At 44.5% G+C, this 18,466-nt stretch overlaps 1 protein-coding gene across 1 annotated transcript in view; it reads right to left on the bottom strand.

Annotated features, from left to right (window-relative positions):
* LOC124260217 (hemicentin-1-like) overlaps positions 1-18,466 on the bottom strand; it is a 121,238-nt gene that overhangs the window by 53,628 nt on the left and 49,144 nt on the right. The window lies entirely within an intron of this gene.

The following is an 18,466-nucleotide window of genomic DNA, read 5'->3' as shown; positions in this document are numbered from 1 at the left end:
ATTTGCTAAGCTTTGCTAAGCTAAAACACCCTATAGGTTACTGGTTGGTCGGTCTTGAGCACGAGCTTAGCGTGTTTAGTTTCAGCGAGCTGTTTCTTCACCCGTTCCCGTTCTGATTTACTCATCACATCGTTCTCTCTCAAACACTCCTCAAACGAATCCCTGTCCTTGCAGTGAATTAAGGCCGCCCATCGCGTCTGCTCCCTTAGGTCTTTCAACACCGAGTTGAACTTCTGCGTCAGTACCCAGACGCTGTGATTTGTGTGTCGACCAGAGAAGGCCAGGTACGATAGCATGTCTCTCTTTTTTGTTATCTCACGATTAGCGCTGCAGTCATCCAGTATGAACAGCGTCGACTCCCCTTTAAATTTCTCGTGAAGAGCTTTCAACCAGTCCTGCAGGTGTGTTCCCGGGTCGACTTTGTGTACGTCCGGGTCCGTCATCACCCAAGGTCTTTCCGTGTACGTTCTATTCATGCTCAGAGTAGGGCACATGATAACGATGTTATCAAACACATCCTTGTAGTAACCCTCCAAGATATCCAACACGAAAACGGTCTTCCCACAACCAGTCTGCCCACACACTATGGCGCAGTGTGTGTCGCGGGGCAAATCAATGCCACTGCATGCCGGTGGCTTAGTAGATGGCTTGCATGAATCTCCCATTGTCTATATTAAGTTGCGCGTCCATAATAACGTACAGATATAATTTCAACTTACCAGCGGGTTGAGCCTTCTTGGTAATCTGGATAGTAATCCCCTCACTGCCATTGTCTTTACGGCGCCCGCTACCGTGTAGTTTATCATCATCTGTGGATCGCATATCCAACCACAGCGCGTACTTGGTGGTCAGGTATTCACCGATCTTCACGGAGGATAGGTCCAGGTCCTTGGTTATGTAATGTTGTTTGCTCGGTAGCTTTTTTATCTCATCCCACTGTTGGTATGGCCTCATACCATGACTGAACAGCTGGTTGGGCACGCCCTCTATGGTCACTTCCACCTTTTCAATCTCGGGGTTGAAAAAACTTCTCACTGTCCCTCCGGAACGGCTCGTAATCCTCCACAGGGACGACCAGGATGCCTTTCATCGATCGCGCCGGCACGTTCAGGTTGATATTCCACACAGTGTCGCTCTTATCTCGCACGACTGATCTATGCCTCAGTATGCGATCGTACAGGATGGCCATCTTCCCCGAGTACTGGCTTCGAACCTGCCTGGCCAGCTCCGGGCTAGTGACCATGTCGAAGTCCAGAGAGATGTTGTCGATGGCGTAACTGGCCTCATCACCATTCGACGTCCGCACTACTTTGCTGTAGTCGTTAAACGTGAGCTCGTATTCAAGCCTATCACCCAACGCGGCCTGGTAAAACGGCGCATGTCCCGTGAGCAACTGGAAGTCGAGTGGAACGGAGAACCGGTTCCCGTACGCTAGAGCGATGGCCTTTTCACCGTCCGTGATCTTATCTAGCTGGTCTTGCGTGAAGCCATACCCTATGCGCGACCGGGTCGATTTGCTGATACCTTGGTACACGTCATTGACACGTTCTCCCCTCGCTTTTCCAGAGGTCCCCATAGCAGTGAAACACGTCGCTGTCGTCAATACTCAACACCTCGTTACCGTTGATCTTGATGGTGGTTTCTTGATAATGGCCCGACCTACGTTCCGCACTAGCTCACGTTTGTCGTTGGCGGAGGTCAGCGTGAGGTTGAATGCCAGTCGAACCGTGCCTGGTACAATGAGGTCATTCTCGCCAAGGTTTGGGAATCTAACCAGCAGAGTTTGATTCTGGTCTATCTTGCTGGAATTGTTGGTGATGGTCACCGACTGGCGGACGGCTCTGACCCCTAGAGGCTCTCTTGATCTTCTGAAAGGATCTAGTTTTCTACCGTACATTGTTATATAAATGAAATATATAAGTTTTAATACTAAATAATGGCCGAGTACATACCTATGGATGATATGTGGGATGATAGTGCTCAGGCATTCGACGAGCAGGAGACCTCATTCACTACCCCCTTAAGTACTGAACTTATACAGCCGGCTGTCGACGATTATTACAACGCAGTTGAAAATAGAGACAACATCAAGCTGTTGGGGAGGGACTATTCCAAGTTTACCGTCGATAAGAAGGGCACGCTGCGATTGAAGGCTCACCCGGGGGTCGATATCATAAAAAAAGACGAGAAGCCGTATGCTTTGTCAACACTCACCAGTCGCCCTGGTGGGGGTCAACTGATCCGTGATGAACTAGGCTTCATAGATTACGGCGGCACGCGATCTAAGCTTCCCCTGAAGGTCGTCCACGATCTGCAAGCAGCCAGGCCCAAAGGCGATGAACCCCAACATGCTAAAGAAACGTCAGACAGTATCGAAAAAATATTGGCTACGTACCATGACAAACCCTTGCCGGGTCTCGAATTTCCTCTGAGGGAACTGCGAGGCCTAGACGAAGCCTTGAAACATGTACGCGGAGAACTCGTGAACAACATGGGGAAACTTAACGAAATCGACGAGCACATTGCTCGCGAGAAAATAACACTCACCGAAACTGAAGACGATGATATGAAATGGCGTATTGAGGAGAGAATAAAAAACTTGGAAGACGAGAGACGGACTCGGTTGGAATCCGCTTCCTCTAACCGGGAAGCCCTCCGATCCCAGATCAGTAGAGTACGGGAAACCATCGATCGAGTCCTAAATGAAGACACCACGCTAGCTGACAGGATTCGGATCCTGTTCCGGGATCAAGGCATCACCATCGCCAGCATTCTGACCGCATTGGGCTTCATCATATCAACCCTGGTGGTGTCACTGACAGGGGGTACCCCCACGCCTGCCGGCGGCAGTGGTACGCCGACAGGTGGTGTCAAAGACTGGATAAAAAAACACCTGAAATCCCTAGGGGAGGCCCTGGCTAAACTGGCTGGTAAGGCTGCCGAAGCCCTACCCGGCATCCTGGGTAGCATCGTCTCGTGGTTGCTGGGTGCTTTGGCTAAAACTGCCACGTGGCTCAGTAAAAACCTGTGGGCAGCCATCGTCGCCGTGATGGGTTTGGTGTACGTAGCGGCTAAGGAATTTTTAACCAAATAAGCCCCAAAGCTACCCCACCAATCACCATAGCTGTTTTACGATCGATGTGCTGCTCCTGAACGTGTGGGGTCAACCCCCACAGGGGGTGTTGGTTGAGCCCTAGGCTCCGGGGGTGGCACCACTATACCTGTTTCACCGGTCGTGGGTGGTGGGACGTGGGGGACGTTGACATCGAGGTTGACGCCCAACTTTTGACCCGCCGTGGCTATGACTATTTCTTTGTTGTAGCCCACTACTTTTTTTACTCTCAGTTGCATATCGCTCGGAGCCATGTACAGTCCCACATCGAACACGTAGTCGACTTTCGACCTGGCATATTCCAACACGTCTTGGTAGCGTTTGATGGCACTCGGGAGATCAACTGGAGCATTGATAGCATCATCAACGTTGGCAACGAACTGTTTCTGAGCGTCGTAAGCAGTCCCCTTACCGAGGATATTGGAACGCGTTTGCGTCTGTGCACCCAACAGCGCCCACACGTACGTTCGGATCGAGTCGTTCAATCTGGTGACCCCGGCACGAGTAAACCCTTTCGACGTGTCCAGCATGAACATTTTCCAACCGTCTGTGGTTGACTGCTCCACTTTCTGGACGGTGAAAGCAACACCACCTTTAAAGTTCATACGGTCATCCCTCCATTCATTACTCGACAAAGCAAAGTCCTAGCATAGTACATCTCGTTTCAGTAAATCATCACTGACTTCTTTCACGGGTCGCCCCCCATCATATGGAATACCCAACCCATGGTTCGGCCCCGGCAAACGCCAATCCGTCTTCGAGTTTAGTTCGAATTCGTTGCAAATACGTTCGTAGGCCCGTCTATTGTACTGGTTGTTTACTGCGTCCCATGCTTTGTCCTGTGGGAGCGGAGCGCTGATCTCTTTAAGGATACGCCTGACCTGGTAGTACACGTGGAACTCGAACACAGACTGACTCAGCGGCCCACGCCGAGTGTCGGTCAATGTCACACCACACCCCGTTGTAGCGCACCACACAGCGAAGTTGAGTTGATTCTGCCAGAACTGCATCGGGTTGTTGAACCAAGCGTGGACTGCCTTGACGTTAGTCACCGAAAGTTTATACAAACCGAACACATCTAAAAGCTGGGAGTCGAAATACACCCCATCAGCGACCGCGATTTTCATGGGTGAGAAATCTACGTCCAGTTTAGGGTAAAACACACCAGGGGAATACATTTTAAAACTATTATATAATGAGCATATATACTCTAACATGTACATAACACTTCCAGGAATAACGAGCGGTGAGGCCGTTCAGCTGACGCACGCGATCGATAATACGTCGGGGCAACTCGAAGTCGCACTCTGCGATATCACCTACCTACCGCAATGGACTAACATCAACGCCAGCAACAATAAGCTGTTCGTCAGTGGAGCTCGCAGCCAGATAACTGACGGCTACTACAGCGTGTGCTCGCTAAGCGACGAGGTCTTCAAACCCCTGGGGGGCGAACTCAAGATGAACGACTCAAACGGCACAGTGGTGTTAATCAACAACGGAAGAAACTCCTTGAGGCTTGGCCGGCCATTGGCGAGGACACTCGGTATGTCACCTGACGATATAAAACCAACAGCTACCGTCACAGGCATGAAGTTACCCGACCTAGTACCGTACTGAGAGCTGTACATTCATCTCAACCAGGTGAGCACAACGTACAACATTCAAAGGGGCCACCCTTCCACTATACTGAGAGCAGTGCCGGTTAAAACGGAGAAATACAACGACGGTAGAACCGAGTCGTTTTCACCGCGGCAGTATAAGAGGTTGACTCAGGGCAACATACCTGAGCTGATAATATCGGTGTTAGATATAAATCATAATCCCGTCAATATAGGATACCTCAGCTTAACGCTTCACATAAAATGACCAGCGCACAAGGGCCTGGGGTGAAAAAATGCATCAATTTGGGGATCTCCGACCTCGGGGACACACGCGGATTCGACGCTCCCGGAGTAGATGGTAAATTGTACACCTTGCAACTGAAAAACAACATTTACAAATGCGTCGAAGTCCCCTCCAGTGGAGCCCTAGGTGATATAATAGATACCTCAAGAGTGGTCGTCAACACTAAGTACACCCTAGTCAACACCGGTGATGATAAATGGATAATATACCCATCGTTCGGGGGCAAACTGTTTGACTTAACTGATGTTGAGAGCACTACCGTCGCCCGAAACAAACCATATACGCTCGTCTTCAACGAAGATGACAAGTGGGTGTTGTTACCCGATAAAGACGACTGGTTTCTCAATATTACGCTCGGCTCCCCCTACGTGTTCACGGATAACAAAGACAACCACCTAAACAAAGTCGTGAACACCGGAACCCTGCTAGTGGCTTACGTCCCGACTCAGAGACGTAGCGTAGCCATCAGCCCAGTCGCAGCACCCCTTGAAGAGCAACCTCCTCGTGGTGGGTGCTGGGTAACGCTAATGGCTCTTCGCCCCAGTGTGGACCCGGGGTCGAATAGGTCCACAGCACCCCACTGCTGGTCGTAAGAGGCGACCAAATTGGGCAACTCGTTTGCCATGGGTTGCATCCCTGTGTCGGCAGAGGAAGGGAGTCTGGTGGTTGAGGATGACGGAACCGGCAATAGCGTTCACTAATCCAACACACCACTTCGACCCTAACTTTGCCTAGACGGGTGGTACAATAGGCCCGATTCTACCAATCGGCTGGTCACCAATTTCAGGCTAAGTCAAACTTGTTGCAATGGAAATGCCAAAAATATTTTATTCAGAATTTCATAACTACCATAAGGCACAAATACACCACCAGATCTATCTATGTGCCAAGTTTGGTGAAGAAACATTGAACGGTTTTAGAGTTCTGCTCCGGAAAGGAGCACAACCACCAATTTCAGTCTAGGTCTAACTTGTTGCCATGGAAACGTCAAAAATATTTTATTCAGAATTCCAAAACTACCAAAAGGCACAAATACACCACCAGATCTATCTATGTGCCAAGTTTGGTGAAGAAATGGTGAACAGTTTTAGAGTTCTGCTCCGGAAAAGAGCACAACCACCAATTTCAGTCTAAGTCAAACTTGTTGCCATGGAAACGCCAAAAATATTTTATTCAGAATTCCAAAACTACCAAAAGGCACAAATACACCACCAGATCTATCTATGTGCCAAGTTTGGAGAAGAAATAGTGAACAGTTTTAGAGTTCTGCTCCGGAAAAGAGCACAACCACCAATTTCAGTCTAAGTCAAACTTGTTGCCATGGAAACGCCAAAAATATTTTATTCAGAATTCCAAAAGTACCAAAAGGCACCAGTACACCACCAGATCTATCTATGTGCCAAGTTTGGTGAAGAAACATTCAACGGTTTTAGAGTTCTGCTCCGGAAAAGAGTCCTACCACCAATTTCAGTCTAAGTCAAACTTGTTGCCATGGAAAAGCCAAAAATATTTTATTCAGAATTTCAAAACTACCAAAAGGCACCAGTTCACCACCAGATCTATCTTTGTGCCAAGTTTGGTGAAGAAACATTCAACGGTTTTAGAGTACTGCTCCGGAAAAGAGTCCTACCACCAATTTCAGGCTAAGTCAAACTTGTTGCCATGGAAACGCCAAAAATATTTTATTCAGAATTCCAAAACTACCAAAAGGCACCAGTTCACCACCAGATCTATCTATGTGCCAAGTTTGGTGAAGAAACATTGAACGGATCTAGAGTTATGCTCCGGAAAAGACAAATGTGCACGGACGGACGGACGCACGCACGCACGCACGCACGCACGCACGCACGGACGGAGTCCATTTTAATACCCCCCGCAAAACGCTTTGCGGGGGATAACAAGTACTCTACGAAACAATTTAGCCTCGCAGACCCATGCACAGAAGGCGGTGGCTCATGGGCCAATCTGGTGATGCTGACCTCCGATTTCTGTACGTCTCCAATTGATTGTCATGGACAGAACCATCCTGACCTTTAATCTGGTAGGCAGCTACAGCATTTCATGTCAAATTCGCTGGAGTATAACACCCCCTTATCCCTGGTCTTTGCAGCTTGGAGACCCGCTGCAGTATAGGATCGTCCTTGTTGACACTCCACGGTGGGTGGGGAGAGGGGATGCTGAACCACATTGCTAACGACATGGCTTCTCAATACCCCGGTTCAAAACGAAGACACATGGATGATGACAATTCCTCGTCTGACGAGAGTACGCCCCACCGACCTGACTACTGGCCACGTTTCCTGATCATTGAGGCTTGTGACAAGCAACCTTTGCAATTGAACCCTTTTGCAATCTCCAAAGGTATCGCTGGTATCTGCGGAGAGGTTGCCAATGTTACAAAGCTCCGATTTGGCTCTCTCCTGATAGAATGCACCCGGAAACACCAATCCTTGAATCTCCTCAAAATAAAAGAATTTGTCAACATCAAGGTCGCTGTCTCAGCACACAAAACCCTTAACTCGTGTAGAGGCATTATACGGGACAGAGCTCGATGCCTGTCTGACATGACTGAAGAACAAATTGTCAAGGAACTCTCTCAGCAATCCGTCACAGCCGTCAAACGATTCACCTTCAAAAGGATGGTGTTGTTCAACCAGCGAACATCTATCTCTTCACATTCAGCGAGCAAACATCCCTGACTTCGATTAAAGCTGGTTATTGTAGCATTGGTGTGGAGGTGTATGTCCCCAATCCACTCGGTGCTACAACTGCCAAAAGTTTGGACATGGATCCAAGTCCTGTCGTTCCTCTGCTGTCTGTTACCGCAGTGGTGACAAGCATGAGGGCAACGACTGTACTAAGGAAGTGAAGTGCACAAACTGCGGTGGTAACCATATGGCCTCTTCAAAGTTCTGTCCAGTATGGAAACGCGAATCTGAGATACTAAAGATCAAGCACAAAGAAAATATCTCCTTTCACGAAGCAAGAAGAGGGTTGCAAGTCTAACTGCAGCCCCTTCAGCCATCACCTACTCTTCTGCTGTCTCCCGTCCTACCATCACTACTGCAACCATCTCATGTCAGACCGACCTGACATGGGTCACGTCTTCTCAGCCAACTGAACTCAACACAACTCAGCCTATCTCAGCCACTCCATCTCCAACGCCAAAAGTCAAAACTTCTGAATCACAAGCGCCAGAACAAATGCCAAAACCAGAGACAGAAACTGCGGCGCAGAAAAAGGGAAAAAAAGAGGCTAGAGACTAAAGCAACTCGAACAACCGCCAAACACAAAACCAAGGCCACCTCTCCCTCAGAGGTCCCCATCGAGGTCCATAACTCCTTTGGCCCTCTGGATATGGAGGTAACTCCATCTCCACCAGACACCAATAGGAGTTCATCAAACGCTTTCTCACGTTCACGTGACATGTCACCAGTGGAAGCACCATGAATCCACATAACATTATCCAATGGAATTGCAGAGGACTAAAGAATAATTATAATGAATTACAGTTATTGATTCAAGACTTCAAACCATCTGCGTTTTGTCTCCAAGAAACCTACCTAAAAGGACCGATAAATTTGACATCCGTCGGTACAGTTCCTATCACTCCTTTTCTCCTCCCGTGTAAAAGCTACAGGAGGCACTTCTATCCTGGTGAGGCAGGGCATCCTCCATAGCCCTGTTCCACTTAACACCAACCTACAAACTGTTGCTGTCCGCGCCAACTCTGAACATAGGGTTTACACTATGTTCCCTCTATCTCCCTCCCACCTCAACTGTCCGCCTATCAGATCTTCAGAACTTATACGATCAACTCCCAAAGCCCTGCATAATCATGGGCTTACTTCAACGGCCATAACCCCCTATGGGGAGTAATGATACAAATAGTAAGGGAAAGATCCTTGAAGAGTTTCTCTCAAATAATGATGTATGCATCTTCAACGATGGATCAAACACCTACCTCCATCCTGCCACCGGATCATACTCTGCTCTCGATCTATCACTTACAGATTCTAATCTTTTAAATGAGTTCGAATGGTCGGTCCATGACGACCTTTGTGGAAGCGACCACTTCCCAACAATTCTTACTCCTATCAACCCAACGGATGAACCACCATCAAGAAGATGGAATTTTACTAAGGCCAACTGGCCCTTATTCCAAACCCTATGTTCAGAAAAACTTAAGCCGGACAACTTCAGGAATGTTCCTGACCCCATGGAACTATTTTCAGACGTCCTAAATGCTGTCGGAGACAAAAGTATTCCTAAGTCCTCTGCAAACCCACACATACGCAAACCATGGTTTGAAACAAACTGCAAACAAGCTAGAAAAAATAGGAAGAAGGCGGAAAAATATTTCCGACAACATCCTACAGTGCATAACCTGAATGCTGTTAAAATGACAAATGCCAGGGCAAAACGTGCCTTCAAACAAACTAAACGCCAGTCATTGAGGAAATATGTCTCCAAAATCAATTCCCGCACACCCATGTCCAAGGTGTGGAACATGATTCAAAAGATCAAGGGCAAAGGGTCAAAATCAGGAGGTCACCGCCTGAAAGATAGTGACTCCCTTCTAACAGATAAATCTGAAATTGCAAACAAACTCGGCGAAACTTTGGCAAACCACTCCTCCTCCTCAAATTATAACCCTCAGTTCCAGAAATATCAAACCCAACAAGAAAAGAAAACAGTCAATTTTAACTCTGATAATGGGGAGGATTACAACGAAACGTTTTCCCTCCATGAATTACGTACTGCCATAGGACAAGCTCACGATACTGCGGCAGGAGCTGATGAAATCCATTATCAGCTTCTGAAACACCTCCCTGACACAGGCCTGGAAACACTCCTAAATACATTTGATGACATCTGGACAACCGGACACTTTCCCCCTTCATGGCACAATGCCATCATCATCCCTATACCAAAACCCGGTCGCGATCATACTGATCCCTCAAACTACTGTCCTATATCACTAACTAGCTGCGTTTGCAAAACCATGGAGCGCATGGTCAACAATCGATTAATCTGGTACCTGGAGACCAATAACCTCCTCAGTGACCTCCAATGTGGTTTCCGAAAAAACCGAAGTACCATTGACCATCTGGTGCGTCTGGAATCATTCATCAAAAACTCCATTGTCAACAAACAACATGCAGTATCGATCTTTTTCGACTTAGAAAAAGCATATGATACAACATGGAAACATGGTATCCTAAAAGATTTACACGAGTTTGGATTGACGGGTAGACTACCCGAATTCATATCTGGGTTTTTAAATAACAGACAATTTCAAGTTCGGGTGGGTTCCACACTGTCTGACTATTTCCACCAAGATCAGGGCGTCCCCCAAGGCAGCATCCTGTCTGTCACACTTTTTAGCATCGAAATTAACAGCCTCACTAACGTCCTGAACAGTTGCGTTGATGGGTCCCTTTTTGTCGATGACTTCAATATCTCATGTCGTGGTAAGAACATGCATGCAATAGAAAGGCAGCTACAACTCTGCCTTCACAAAATCCAAAAATGTGCCAATGAAAACGGTTTTAAGTTTTCAAAATCCAAAACAAATTGTATTCACTTTTGTCGTAAATACAAACCACACAAGGATCCAGACCTAACTTTAGATGGTAATCCCATCAAGGTAGTAGAAGAGGCCAAATTCCTTGGACTCATATTCGACCGCCACCTGACATTCTTACCACACATAAAATATCTGAAAACCAAGTGCTTGAAGGCTCTAGACTTGCTAAAAGTAGTTTCAAATACAGAGTGGGAGGATCAGACCACCCTCCTTCACTTGTACAGATCATTAGTTCAGTAGTAAACTAGACTATGGCTCCATTGTCTCTGATTGGAGCCTGCAAAAGCAATTTAGAAAAATTAGACTCTATCCACCACCAAGGACTGAGGCTCTGCCTGGGAGCTTTTAGGACCTCTCCGGTAGACAGTCTATATGCAGAGGCCAATGAACCTTCCCTTGAACAATGCCGCATTAAACTCTCACTGCAGTATATCACTAAATTACGTTCAAATGAGTCCAATCCAGCATACAGTTGTGTTTTCAACCCGCTCTATGAAAACTTATACCCTAAACTACCAAGCCTGGTTCCACCACTTGGAATCAGGATCAAACCACACATAACTGCAGCTAAAATTGATCTCGACATCATTGCACCATACCGACTTCTATCCTCACCACCATGGCAAATGGTGAAACCACAGGTCGATCTCACCCTCACCAAACTCAAAAAGTCTGAAACAAATCCCTTGGTGTTCCAACAGGAATACAACCAGTTACGTTCGAAGTATAACACTCACAGATCCATTTTCACAGACGGATCCAAGGATGATGGCCAAGTTGCCAGCGCTACAGTCATTGGAGCCAAGACTGTCTCCTCTAGGATCCCCGACAACAGTTCCATTTTCACTGCTGAAGCCAAAGCTATCTTCTCAGCTTTGACCTACATTCAACAGCAAAATCAGTCCAAAAACTTCATCGTATTTACAGATTCATTATCCTGCCTTCAAGCACTTCTAAATGTGACTTCAAGTCACCCAATCATCCTGGACATATTAGAACTGTACAACGACCTTTCTACTGGCCAATATGACATCATCCTCTGCTGGTTGCCGGGTCACGCGTCGGCATAGCAGGTAACACTAAGGCCGATGCTGCAGCAAAGCAGCTCTCAAAAAGCCCCTATCTCCACTGTTAATCCCATACAGTGACTTCAAACCCACTATCAAAAGCTATACTCGGGACCTGATGCAAAAAAGGTGGGACACTCAAGTAGGAAGAAACAAACTCCATGAATTGAAGCCAACAATCGGTTATACCTACTTGGGTTGTCAGTCAAGACGCGATGAGGTAATTTTACGACGATGTCGTATTGGCCACAGTCGATTTACACATGACTATCTGCTGAAAACGGATGGGGATGGACCCCCCATGTGTATCTCTTGCGATGAGGTGTTCACCGTCAAGCATATTCTGCTTGAATGCGTGGACTTATCGCCTGCAAGGGACTCACATTATGATGCAACAAACCTAAAAGATCTGTTCTCACGCGTGAGCGCCCATCTGATACTGAACTACCTGAGGGAAGTTGATCTGTATCATAAATTGTAACTGTGAAATGTAACAACCATAAATTGTAACTATGAAATGTAACAAACCGCCTGCCTTTAAATTTGATGCTATGACTTTTTCTGCTTTTGAATGACAATGTAATCAATACATGTCTTTGAAATAAAACTCATTCCGAGTATGTACTTACAATATTTACTAATGCAAACTTGTTCTCGTCACTATATGGCTGGAAAAATGCCGATGTGACGTAAAGCTCAACTCAACTCAACTCAACTCAGCCCAGTCGCCAGTATGGCAGCCCATATGCTATCGAGTAAACCGGGCATGCAAAACGTGACATTGCAGTTGGTGGCTGAGTTCGAAGGTGTGGTCAGGATACTGGAGAGTCTACCGGCGAACTCAACACTGATCATCAAAGTCTACCTAGGGGAACCATCGCGGGGTGATGTCGAGATCGTGAAGGGGGTCAAACTCGGGTGGGTGAAACGCCACCAGTATCACGTTTGCACAGTTTACGTGCGGGTGGGTGTTGACTCCAAAACCAGTCTGCAGGGAGTCACAGTGGTCGTGGAAGACACGATATCACTAACCAAGATATTCCTACCCGACAACATACACTTCATGGGGGTGAAGTGCACCCCTGACCTATTATCAGAAAACCAGTTGGAAATTATCGCTTAATAGTATTATAGCAATGACCAGTCATCACCCCAACGCTACACTTAACGACCTAGGGGACATGGAGGGATTCGATCAGCCTGCACTTCAAAGACAACGTGTACAGGCGGGTGTCGTTATCAGATTTTAAAGAGCCTGAATGGTTACTCAACTTAACCCTCACCGCACCTTATAACACCTTGAGACTAGATGGTACTATCTCCGAGATTAAGAACAACGGCATAATTATAGGAGCGTTCGTTCCGGAACCCAAAGGCATAGTTGTAGAAGGAGTGCTATATCCGGAATCTAATGTATCTATCGCACCAATACCAAACCACTCGGGCAACATGTTAACTTCCAGGGAGAAGTTGAAGACAGAGATCAAATTACTTGATCCCCAAGAGGTCTTTAGAAATGTCGCGGAAAACTTCACATTCATCATAGACGTCTATCTCGGAGATACCCCGTTTCCTAGTCATCTTAACATTATAGATGATATGATCATAACTTGGGAAGACAGGTGTAATGGCAAACGTTGCCGTATTACTAAGGTATCGGGAAACAGACCTGTAGCAAGTCTTGATGGAGTTCGTCTCTTTAATGGAAGTAGAGCTAAGACCCCGCTTTTTTACACGTACGCTAATCTAAGTATTATCAGCTTTAAGTACATTAGCCGAAGGTTAAATGAAACCCAATTAAAATATCTTTTGTAATATATATTATAGGATGGGTCTGTACCCAGTCGTAGAGGAAGTAGCGAAAACCCTGGAAACCGTAGACGGGTTCCGTTTGAGACAGTTATGTGATGTAAAACGCCAACTAGAACAAGACCGCGACACGCGTAAAGCACTATGTAAGAAGTACCATAGAGCTTTCAATATCGTGGACGGGGCTGACACTGCCCTTATGGCAACCAGCATGGGACTGGGGGCGGCAGGTGTTGGGTTGTTAGCTACCATCGTGGCTACCCCCGTAGTGCTAGGCATTGAAATAACAGCTGGGGTGGCAGGGGTGTTAGGGTTGGCGCTTAAGTTTGCATCACGCAGACTGCATCGTAAGGCATTGAAACACGACGAGATCAGGGTTCTGGCTGCAGCAAAGCTGAACACAGTAAGTGAGCGTATTTCCACGGCACTTACTGACAGTAAGATCTCAGAGGAGGAGTTTAGTTCAATCCTCTCTGAACTCACAAAAAATAATAGAATGAAACAAGAGATTCGATCCAAGTCTCGTAAGTCTGCTATCAGCGAGGATGAGAAAAAAAAGTACATAGAACAGGGAGTACAAAAAGCCCGGCAAGCCTAATTATGAACACGAAAGAGATCATAGGCGATTCATGTTAAACTGTTTCATTGAGGTCAACATGGCATAGCGGCACGTTAGACACAGCCCAGCATTGGATGATGCAATACCCGTTACTTCCCCCATGTCCCCGGTGGCGCGTTCGTATCCGGCTAGCGCCCCAAACTTTTTCATAGTAGGGGTAATGGTAGCAAGAGCTAAGGGCCCGACCAAAGCCTTATTTCACAAATAAGGCTTTGCAGAGGCTTTTGTTGAAAGTGATCCAGAACCCCCATTGTATATACTACTCTTTGTCTTTCAACTATGCTGAAGTGAATTTCACAGCATTGTTTTTGTCAGTTTGAATACCAAACCTGTCATCATTGATTATTTAAACGTATTGTGTTTACTTTATTAACATCCTCTTTCCATATACAGCTCTCTCTATTATTCATCTTTTCAACCAATAATTGCTAAACATCATCATACCAGATATATGTGTCATTGTTTTAGTAGTTAAACGTCATATCCCAATAAAACATGGTTTGATCGGCATTCTAGAAGATGGTGAGTCAAAAATGAAACACACAACTTTATGGATGACAAAGTTTTGTGGCTGCCGATTTCAATGCCTTCAAACAGTTTTCTTTTTGTGAGGTCCTGATTCTAGGTGAATAAGATTTCATATTTGTCATACTGGATTAGATGGCTGGGGAGTATTTGTTGGTGATCTGAGAGGGCTTAATTGCTGTCTGCCTTGGCTGTTGAGGTTTTAATTCTTTTATGCTTGTATTAACGGGACGGGATGTTTCACCTATATAAGAGTCACACATCCACAATAAATCTTGTCAATCACTCCTTCGGGGATTGCTTTTTGGAGAGTGGGTTATGGTCATTGGCTTGGAAGATAGTTCTGAGGGTTGGATAGCCAGTGTAAATGGCCTTTGATCGACAAAAACCAAGGATAGTACAGTAGTTGGCCATAAGTGAGTCATCGTTAGTGAAACTTCCATAGACTTACATGTTAAATAACTGCTGCAAGAATAATTTTCATTAATTGAGTAGAAGTAATTCTATGTTGATATTTTGCAAACATCTTGGAAGTCATCTTCAGCTACGTGTACATAATTTTCTTTCATCTTTCCGTTGATTAGTTATCGAATGACACCTGATTAAGCACCATATAAAAGTACAGCTTTTAATCTATCCCATAGACAGCCATGTTAAACATGATCGGTATGTATAATATATGTTGTTTAAATAGTTGCAGTTTTCTTAATAATCATCGGAAAATTTAATGGAAAGTACGTGTATGTAGCTTGGATGATTTCCCAGCTGGTAGATAAGTATTGAAAGCAATTTGATCGACACTTAATTCATGAAAATTTTTCTTGCAAGTGTTAATTAACATGCAAGTCTATGGGAATTTCACTTATGGCCAACTACTGTACATACCATTGGCCTATGAAGAACTAATCGGCTATAGAACTATACTCTATCAAAGCACCCTATCAGCTTGTTCTTACAATCTAATCCCCCCTTGTTTATTGGCTCCAGATCACCAGATCCATTTGTTGTTCTTAGACCCAACTGGCCTCTCCCAATTATGTACCAGTTGTTATTCAATTATATGTTGGTGTTAATGTCAATCTGCTGGTTATCAAAATATACTACGCATATATACTTCCCATCATTTGGTTGTAGTCACTTTTAGCTTGATAACTGTGTAAGAAGCTACATCGAAACGTCGCTCAATGCTATAAACAAGAAGTTATCATCTATAAAGTTGTATGTTTCATTTTCAAATAAAACATAACGTCAAATACTTTGTCCTTTTATGATAGATCTCATGTCTAAAATCATCATATCTGACAGTTTGATGACAGAGGTGAGGTGGGGGTGAAATTAGGTTTAACGTCGTGCTTGAGAATATTTCGCTGATACGACGACGTGCATGCATGTGTATGTGTATGTGCGGCTGCTTGTATTAGCCCAGACTTAAGCTGGTTTTATAGTGCTAGCCCACTGAGATACCATGCCGCATTGAAGCATGAATACCCCACTCAGACACATTATACTGACTCCGAGCCGACCACTCCTTGTTGTACCCTTTAATACCGAGTGCCAGGCAGTAACCAACAAGTACCATGTTTTAACGTCTTTTGGTATGACGCGGTCGGGGATCGTTGATGACGGAAGTTAATTGTTCATGAAATCTGTTAAGGGTAAAGCATGAATGTTGTTATGAGATTTGGGAGAGGAGGGCGGGGAATTTAAGGAGAAGTGCGCAAAACACCAGCGACCACAGCTGAAATACCTAAGACAAGCATATTTTCTGGAAATACAATATTGTTCAATAACAATGAAAATAAAAGAATTGATTAACTTATGTTGTTTATATATGTTTCTGCTTGCAGACGTCAGGAAAGAGCTAAATGTTGAAATATGGTTGTGCCAACATAAGGCCAACTAAATCACTACGGTGGGCCAAGTATGGGCCATGGTTTAGTACAAGGTCAATAAAGAACTAAATGCTGGAACACAGGTGTGCCAACATAAGGCAACACAATCATTGCGTTGGGCCAGGTATGGGCCATGGTTTCTGTTCGTTAGCCCAGCTATGAGCCAACATGATGGGCCACTGTGAAGCCGATGAGCATATCCAAGGGGGCCCATCGTCAGTTTAACAGCCATGGACCAATCAAAACAGTGATTATGTGCCAACTAGGGCCAATATATCAAGGTTTAGTCTCTATTCGCCCACATCTGAATTCGCCTACATCCCATTTCGCATTTTAAAATAATGTTTGCAAACTGGGATTAGAAATTGTACCCTACTCTTATAATGAACCTGACTCACTGGTTAGTGCCAAACTACGTCTTGATCCACTGTTGTTATAAGGATATGTGGTCGATTCCAACGAAAAGTGTACACACCTGGGTACAAGGGGTCCACAATAGAATTGCTTGCACTTTGTAATTCTTTTTACAAATGTAAAGTCAACATATTTGCGTCTTATGAAAATCAGTTGCCATCACTAATCTCTAAAAGTGGCAAGTTGGTGGATCAGATCTGAATTGCCTACAAATACCAACATCATACCTTGTATATCCAGTGATTAGATGGATTGTATGTTGCCTGACATCCCAATTCACTATTGTTCTGCATGCACAATATGTTAATGAAAATAGAGAGTCTGAAGCCATATCATGGTTTCTTTCATGTTTTATAACCTCAAGCTTTATAAAAATAGAACAATTTTGGTACTTTTGTTTGGTGTAAGTGAGATAGTACCACTTAGTGTTCTTTTCACAAACAAATCGTTGTTAGATATCTATTTTATACATCTGGGAGACGAGTGGAATTTTCGGTAAGCACAAATAATTTGAAAATGCATCAAAACCTAAATTTTGGTTGGAAGGCAAAACGTGTACTTGAAGGTAACAGCAAATATTGTATAATTCCTTTCATTTCATAAACGTTAATACATGTTAAACTAAATCATAACTGGTTTATTAAAACATCGAACAATTTGGAAATTGTTTAGGACAAGTGAATAAAGACAGTTTACAACCTGTTGAAGGTTTTCTCTCTAAAATCATTACACCTCAAATTGTATTTACCAAATGTTTCAAGTTATTCAGATGTATATAATCATGTTATATCCCTCTGATTTTCCAATTCAACAGGTATTTTTTAATCTTAATAACACGGCTAAGGTAGAACAGAGACAAAATTATAATAGCTATAAATTTTGTATTTAAAACCTCACACAATGCGTTTGTTTTTAATTCAAATTTAGAACTATTGAAATTTCATTATAAACCTCTAATTTTCTAACACAGTATGTTTATCTCCTAAATGGACATCTGCACAAGTTCACTTACTTAACACTAATGTGATATGATGTGAATATCACTGTGATCGGAAAATGACAAATAACAGAGTAAATACATAACAGACAAATAACAGAAATAAATTCTTTTTGTTCTACAACTACTTCAACTAGAAGAGTCCACGTTTAGATCATAGGGGTGCCACTAGTTAACCATGGCGTAATCAACAGTCAACAGACCATGAAATGTTGTTTTAAGGCTGTAGGCGAATTGGGATGTAGGCGGAATTAGAACACGCCTATATCAATGCTATCTGGGATTATGGCTGTCAATGATACATTCCCCAAATGATTTTACCATGACCGGGCCTTTAAGGTCCAGACAATAGAGAACAAGAAATATAAACAAACCCAGGTTAACATGTATACATAACTATGTGCTTGTTTATATCCATATTTTAAATGCATACTCTAGTCCTCAGTTTTCTTTTTTGTCATCCATGGAAAAGGGTGGGAGAAGTGTTTTTATATCTTTGCCAACTTTGCAGGTTTTCACACTGCCATTTGCTG

The sequence above is a fragment of the Haliotis rubra genome, unplaced genomic scaffold (assembly GCF_003918875.1).
Source record: "Haliotis rubra isolate DU_JTF1 unplaced genomic scaffold, ASM391887v1 Scf755, whole genome shotgun sequence".
NCBI classification, from domain to species: domain Eukaryota; kingdom Metazoa; phylum Mollusca; class Gastropoda; order Lepetellida; family Haliotidae; genus Haliotis; species Haliotis rubra.
Note: the sequence above shows the minus strand (reverse complement) of the source record. Positions and strands in the feature narration are given on the sequence as shown.